This window comes from Pelodiscus sinensis, unplaced genomic scaffold, assembly GCF_049634645.1.
Source record: "Pelodiscus sinensis isolate JC-2024 unplaced genomic scaffold, ASM4963464v1 ctg36, whole genome shotgun sequence".
In the NCBI taxonomy this organism is placed as follows: Eukaryota; Metazoa; Chordata; order Testudines; family Trionychidae; genus Pelodiscus; species Pelodiscus sinensis.
In genome coordinates this window covers 2,877,086-2,884,911 of record NW_027465931.1, presented here as the reverse complement: position 1 = coordinate 2,884,911, position 7,826 = coordinate 2,877,086, and positions in this window count along the sequence as shown.

The window sequence follows — 7,826 nt, the reverse complement described above, 5'->3', positions numbered from 1 at the left end:
AGCTGCACCAGGGCTCTCCCACGAGGGAGCTCTGAACGCAAGGGGGGGGGGGGGGGTCAGGTGAACCTAGAGACCCAGCGGATATGTGAGGGAGTGACGACTCCCCTTATTTCATGAGCTGCTAAGGTCTGACACTCTAGACCCGGCAGACTCTTTCTTTGGAGTGTGTAAAGTTAGTTTAAGTGGGGGTTAGTCTAAACACCCCCCACACTGCCAAAAGGCACCCCTGTATACTACTTGTAGATGCATAATGGTCCAAGGACCTGTAAGCATTTAACAAATTTGAAAAGAAGAAAAATTAAAGCCCTGAGGGATGAAAGTGAAGCTCAGAAAAGCAAAAATCCGCCCTGCAGTAAGATAGGTAACTTAAAAGTTGCTGCAGTGCCTCTGTGCCAAAATAATGCATAAGAAGTGGAAAAAAAAAAGAAAATAAAATTCTCAGTTGGCACACCCATAACAACCAAGCTTGGGGGGAAAATCTGGCACAAAATCACTCCTCTATCCCTCTTTATAACGCATACACAGGTAGCGAGGAAACATGAAAAATAACTGAAAGGAATTAGCTCTTCCCTTTGAAAACACGGGCTCCTGTAACAAACTTGCCCGATCCAAAGCAAAACGCCAAGTTTAAAATAAGTTTAACAGTTTAAGGAAAGTGTTCCTCCAAATCCTAAAGGGGAGGAAAAAAAAAACCAAACAAACCTGCTTTAAGAAATGACTCCTTGTTTCTTGCAGCCTCTTTTAATCATCTTAGCAATGAAACAGTCAAGTTAAACATTTGGCTACAGACACTTTGTTAAATCTATTAAAGAGAAAATAAGGAATTCTACTGAAACTTAATTAGTTAACCGCATAAAAGAATAGAATCTATACATTGTAAATTTGTAAAACCTGCACCCTAAGGGTTAAATGTGTCTTCCAAAGAACCTAATTATTGTTTAAAAAAATCCAAGCCCAGAAACTTCACAGTGTTTCTGTTCAAGGCTGAGCTGATAGCACTTTTGGCTTGCTTTCAGATCCAAGGTTGTGTGTGCCTGCAAACTGCCTGTCTGTTCTGGAAGGGGGGGAGCACTGTCCCCCATAAGTAAGTCTGTAACATTGCGTGTGATTCTTTTCAGGAAAGAAAAACCTTTTGCTTGCTGGAATAGTAACTAGCAAGCACCTTGTTCTAAGAGTTTCTGTGGCAGTAATAAAAAAAAAAAAAGCCTGGTCTGCAGTAGAAGAGGGAAACTGAGGCATGCCACCTTTAACTTAATAATTAAACAATGAAGTAATTTACTCAAACCCTCTGAAGCTAGTGTTCAAAATAAAAGCATACCATTGGGTAACAGCAGGCTGATCAAAAAGTAGCAAAAATCTGTAAAGAAAAAGTGTTCTAAAATATAATGCACCACCCCAATGGGGGTAGAAATGTTTTCTTTGTCTTTCAGATCATCAAGAAGTGCTAATATCAGCTGAAAATTAACTGAAGAAAAAAACAAACAAACAAACCATGGTTCCGTGTCATGACATAATAAGTTTGTGTTCTGTGTTCTGTCCAGATTTGTCTTGTGTGTGTCTTGATTGTGATATATGTATTTCAAACGTTGTGTGTACAATATTGTTGTTTTAATGAAAGAATAATTTAAGTCCTTTGAATAATCTTAACATTGTGCTTTATATAAATTGTTCTTGCCTTTATAATTCTAGTAAAGTTTTAGTAGCAGGCTATGCAGTTTGTACTGTCTGGAATGTAGCGGAATCTGCTCCTCTACCTGCTGTTTTTCCCTTCTCTCCTACCATCGCCAGCTCCAATGCCGTCTCTTTCAGAACTGGCCCTCCTGCAAGACCAAGCCCCAGAATCAGAAAAGCAGGAGTGGAGACTGGCAGGGTGCACCTTGCACCCAGACCACTTGTGGTGCAGCTCTGATGGCCACATTGTTGCCCCAGTGGTCTTGCTACCTCACCTTGCCCCCGTGCTCCATGGATTGTCGCACGTTGGCAAAGGGGGGATGGTGGCAATCCTAAAACAAAATTGGTTTGCTCCCAAATTCTCCCAAGCAGCCAAAGATTACTGTCTGGCTTGCCCTGTCTGCCAAGCCCACAACGTGGGTAAACCTGTAAAGACAGTTCCGGCAACCAGACCTCTGCCTTTGGGACCATTTCTGAATTTACAAATGGACTTTATTCAATTGCTTAAATGTCAATCCTTTGAATAATGTGCTAGTTATTGTTTGCTTGTTTTTGGGATGGGTAGAAGCTTATCCCTGCAGGAAACATGATGACATCACAGTAGCTAAGAAACTTCTAAATTATTACATCCCATCATGGGGAATACACCTTGTGATCTCCAGTGATAAAAGTCTCCACTTTACTGGGCAAATTGTTCAAAAAAAACTGGAAAAGTACTACTCTCCCAGACAAGCACTGCACTGTGCACGACACCTGGAGAGCGCAGAAGCAGTAGAAAGATGAAACAGGATTTTAAAGAACGAACTTGCTAAAATATGTGAGAACTCTGGCTTAACATAGATAGTAGCACTCCCAATTGCCCTAATGAGCATGAGAGCCACTCCTAATCAAAAAACTGGACTCAGTCCACATGAAATTGCATGTGGCCAACCTATGAGACTGTTAAGCAGCCCAGAAATTGACCTGGATGATGCCACACTTGTTAAAAGAAGCATAGTCAAGTATTGCCAGGAACTTATGAGGTGTGTACAGTCTTATCATTCACAGGTTAAGGACGCCTTCCAGGAGGCCCCAACTGAGCCGTGCCTTAAACTACAATCAGGAGACTGGGTTTGCGTGAAAGTTCACCAGCAGAAGACTGCCCTGGAACCCAGGTGAAAGGATCCCTACCAAGTCCTTCTGACCACCCATACTGCTGTAAAGTGCGAAGGATTGCCCACCTGGATTCACGCATCCCACTGCAAACCCGTTCCAGTCCCTACAGAAGTTGTCCCCAACAAGGAGCACCGCAGACCTGGTACCGGAGACCCAGGTCCAGAAGCAGATGGGAATCACCACAGACCTGGTACCAGAAACCCAGGTCCAGAAGTAGACGAGGATCAGCACAGGCTTGGTACCGGCAATCCAGGCCCAGAAGCAGACGAGCCTGAGAGACCAAGGCTAAGGTACCAGCTGCGGCCCAGAAGAACCTGCCAGCAATAGGTGAAGCAAATTACGAAGTCCTGAAGAACAGCCAGCATGAGGCTGGACAAACAAGTCATGTTGAGCTTATGCTTAATCTTGTTTTTAATATTTAGTAGTTATAACCTATATGGTTCAAATGTGTTTATGCTTTTAATGAACCAAGTTTCCCAAGAATTTAATTCCACAGGTTGCTGGATATGTGCTCACAGTCCTGTACATTCAGAAGGAGGCATCCCAATGATTCCAGTCCCACTGAACAACACTCAAATGAATGGCACACTGTTTAGTGAACTAAGCCAAATGATACTTGGCAGGATAAAGGGTTTACTAACCCAGGGTATATCCGCCTAGCCCTGACCCCAATTGGAAAGTACTGGTGGACATGTAACGGTTCAGGAGCCAGGGTGAGAAAAAGCCAAAACCGAATGGCCCTAGACTATGTCCTAGCTAGTAAGAGCGGGGTTTGTGCCTTAGTAAGAAGAGAATGCTGTGGGTATATTTCTGACACCAGAAAAGAAGTAAAGGAAGATGCCTCAGAAATTAAAAGAACTGTGAAACGCCTAAGGCAGGGGGAAGACTGGACCCTCTGGGATTGGTTGGGAGGCTGGTTTGGACATGTGGGAACTTGGATTTTGCAAAGAATAGTTTTAGTATTGGCTATATTCTTTTGTGCCTATTTTTGTTTCTTGCTAATCAAATGCTGTATTTCTTGTATTCTGGAAAACACAAGACAGACCCTTACCAATGGGAATGTGGAACTCGTGATGTTAAAATAGGATGAGCAGAGAAAGGAACAAGAAATGTACATAAATACTTTAATGGAAAATGGAGGTATAAAATGGTTTCAAGGTTAGCCTTTAAAAGGCTAAAAGGGGGGAGATGTAGAAGCTGTAGAAACCATTTTCATATTTAGCTAGAAGCCATCTTGTATATCAGAAACCATTTCAGCTTTTCTCTCAAGCACGTAGACCAGAGTGAACTTTCTGTCACCCCGTGAGAAGAGGCCTACAGGATGGGCTATTGGTATGTGTTAATTGGGCTGGTTGGGACAGGAGATGTACTCCCTCGCACCTGTCCGCCATCTTGTTGATAAGGTTTGGTTTTTCCAAATTTAATTGAGGATTTCTGTAATTGGATGCCGTGAGGTCAGACTGTTTGGCTAAGGGTATAAAGATACTAGGATTGATTGTATTAGCAGCCTTACTGGGTCTGGCTCTGCTGTGACCACGTTTGGCTCATGCTGTGCTTTATTAATTAATAAAGCTGTTTGTTAGCTGCCTAAACACAGAGGAGCGTGTTTTTGCTTCGACAAGACATACCCTAAGTTACATCAACACAAGTGCCAGTGTGGACAACACTTTGGCAGTAGAATTTCTCTTGCCAACACAGCTAGTGCTGCTCACAGGGGTTGGAGTAATTAAGCTATCAGTTTGGAGGGGCTTACAATGGTGCTTCTACAGTGGTGCAGCTATGCCCAGTAAACTCTGTAATGTAGCCATGCCCTGAGCCTGACTTTAAAGGGTATTTTCTTCACTACAATCAAAGGTGTGACTGCAGCAAGTGCAATATACCCAAGGGAGCTTTGCTCCAGCTACTGTGAATTATAACAACAGACATTTGGCAGCACAGGTTAACTAGCCTCTGACTGCAGTGTAGACATACCTCTAGGTCTACACTAGAGACTTCTAGGCTGCGTCTAGACTGGCATGATTTTGCGGAAATACTTTTAATGGAAAAGTTTTTCCATTAAAAGTATTTCCACAAAAGAGCGTCTAGATTGGCACTGATTTTTTTGCACAAAAAGTGCTCTTGCGCAAAAGCATCCGTGCCCAGTATAGATGTGCTTTTGCGCAAGAAAGCTCTGGTGGCCATTTTAGCCATCGGGCTTTCTTGTGCAAAAAATTAAGGTGCCTGTCTACACTGGCCTCTTGCGCAAGTGGGCTTATCCCTGAACGGGAGCGTGAAAGTATTTGCGCAAGAAGCAGTGATTTTGTACATTACAAAGTCAGTGTTCTTGCGCAAATTCAAGCGGCCAGTGTAGACAGCTGGCAAGTTTTTGCCAGTCTAGACGCACCCCTCGTGGGATAATAATGTCACTCAGGAGTGAGCCACATAGCTATGCTGACATAGCCCCCAGTGTAGACAGCGCTATATTGACAGGAGAGCTTGTTCTATTGACATAATCCACCTGGGTATGTCTACACTACAAAGTTAGTTCGAACTAACGGACGTTAGTTCGAACTAACTTTGATAGGCGCTACACTAGCGCTCCGCTAGTTCGAACTTAATTCGAACTAACGGAGCGCTTAGTTCGAACTAGGTAAACCTCATTTTACGAGGATTAAGCCTAGTTCGAACTAGCTAGTTCGAATTAAGGGCTGTGTAGACCCTTAATTCGAACTAGTGGGAGGCTTCCCAGGTTTCCCTGGTGGCCACTCTGGCCAACACCAGGGAAACTCTATTGCCCCCCTCCCGGCCCCGGAGCCCTTAAAGGGCCACGGGCTGGCTACACAGTTTGTGCCAACTGCAAGGCTGCCAGCACCCGTGCCAGCAGACCCTGCACCTGCCACACCATGAGCCAGCCACCCGATGACACCCAGCCCTCCACTGCTCCCCAGGACCAGCCTGGCGGCTCCCAGGAGCCTGCCCGGGGGCGCAAAAGGCGGGCGCCCGCTTGGTCAAGTGCGGAGATCGTGGACCTCATCGAGGTTTGGGGGGAAGCCTCCAATGTCCACGATCTCCGCACTAGCCACAGGAACGCGGCTGTCTACGGCCGCATGGCTGACAGCCTGGCCGCCAGGGGCCACCAGCACAGCTGGGAGCAGGTCCGGTGCAAAATTAAGGACCTGCGGCAGTCCTACTCCCGGGCCTGCCAGCCAGGGGCCGACCCGGAGGCCTGCCCCCACTTCCACACCCTGGACTGCCTCCTGGGGGCTCATGCCGTCCCTGCCCCCCGGGACGTGATAGACCCCGGGGCAGAGGGCCCGCTCCTGGAGACGGCGGAGGAGGAGGAGGGCTCTGAGAGCCAGGAGCCTGCCACCAGCCTGCCCAGGACCCGGGACCCCCGAGGCACCCCACAGAGCCGCTCGCCTGTGTCGTCCGAGGCCGGGGAGGCGTCCACCTGTGAGTACCATCGTGTTCCCCTTATGTGTACGGGGGGCTGGGGCGAGAGGGAGCCCCGGGACCGTGCGCCTGGGCCTTGCCCACCACGGAGCAGCAGCTGGGGATCCTTCAGGGGCCCTGGCCTTGCAGAGGGGAGCTGGGTTTCACACACCTGGGCCCCTGGGGTAATTGACCGCTGGTCTTGTTGCACCACAGCTGCAGCACCTGGGCCTGCAGGGCGCACCACATCGCCTGCAGCAGCTGCCCGTGCCCGGGCAAGCAGGAGAGCCAGGAACGAGGAGGAGTACCAAAGGCGGCACCTCCGGTTCATGGACCACCAGCTCCGCACCCAGGACCACTGGGTCCAGGAGGACCTGAGGCTGCGCCAGAGGAGTCTGGAGGCCCTGGAGGAGCAGGGCCGTGCCCTGCGAGGCCACCTCCAGAGCCTGCTCGACCGCTTCCCATTTCCTCCTCCTCCTGCTCCCCCTGCTCCTCCTGCTCCCCTTGCTCCCCCTCCTGCTCCCCCTCCTGCTCCCGCTCCTGCTTCCGCTCCTGCTTCCTCCACACCCCCTGTCCCTCCTGCCCCCCCCTCCACAACCATTTCCCACCGATGCCCCCGGACCCGCAGTGTGGCTAGACGGGAGAGGCAGCCGGACTCCCACCCCTGAGCTTTCCTTTCCCTTCCTCCCTTCCCTCCCCTTCGAGCTCCCTCGTCCCAGGTTTCCCCGTCCCCTCTCTCACCCTCCCCCCTCCCTCCCCCCACCCCACTTATGTTAAATAAACATACATTTTTGTTTGAAAAACAGGTGTCTTTATTTTACAGTAGGTAGGGAGGGGAAAGGGGAAGGGGGGTAGGGTGGAAGAAGGCCCCCGTGGGGCATGCAGGGAGAGGTCAGTCCTCCTCCTCCATCAGGAAGCTCTCCCGCAGGGCTTCCCGGATCCAGACGGACCCCCGCTGGGCTTCCCGGATGGCGGCGGTGCGGGGCTGACCGTAGTGTCCAGCCATGCGGTCAGCCTCAGCCATCCAGGCTGGCAGGAAAGCCTCCCCCTTCCGCTCACACAAATTGTGGAGCACACAACATGCTGCCACCACGGGAGGGATGTTTTGCTCGGCCAGGTCCAGACGGGTGAGGAGGCATCGAAAGCGGGCTTTCAGTCGCCCGAAGGCCCCCTCCACCATGATGCGGGCCCTGGTCAGCCTGGCATTGAAGGCCTGGCGGGAGGGATTGAGGTGCCCCGTGTAGGGCTTCATGAGCCACGGCTGCAGTGGGTAGGCGGCATCCCCCACCAGGCAGACGGGCATGTCCACGTCCCCGACCCTGATGTGGCGGTCGGGGAAGAAGGTCCCGTCCTGCAGCCGCTGGCACACGGAGGAGTTGCGGTACACCCGGGCGTCGTGTGCTTTGCCGGACCAGCCCACATTAATGTCTGTGAACTGGCCCCGGTGGTCACACACGCCCTGCAGGATCACGGAGAAGTACCCCTTGTGGTTGACGTACCAGGACGCCTAGTGTTCCGGGGCACGGATGGGGATGTGCGTCCCATTGATGGCCCCCCCGCAGTTGGGGAAGCGGAGGGCGCCGAACCCC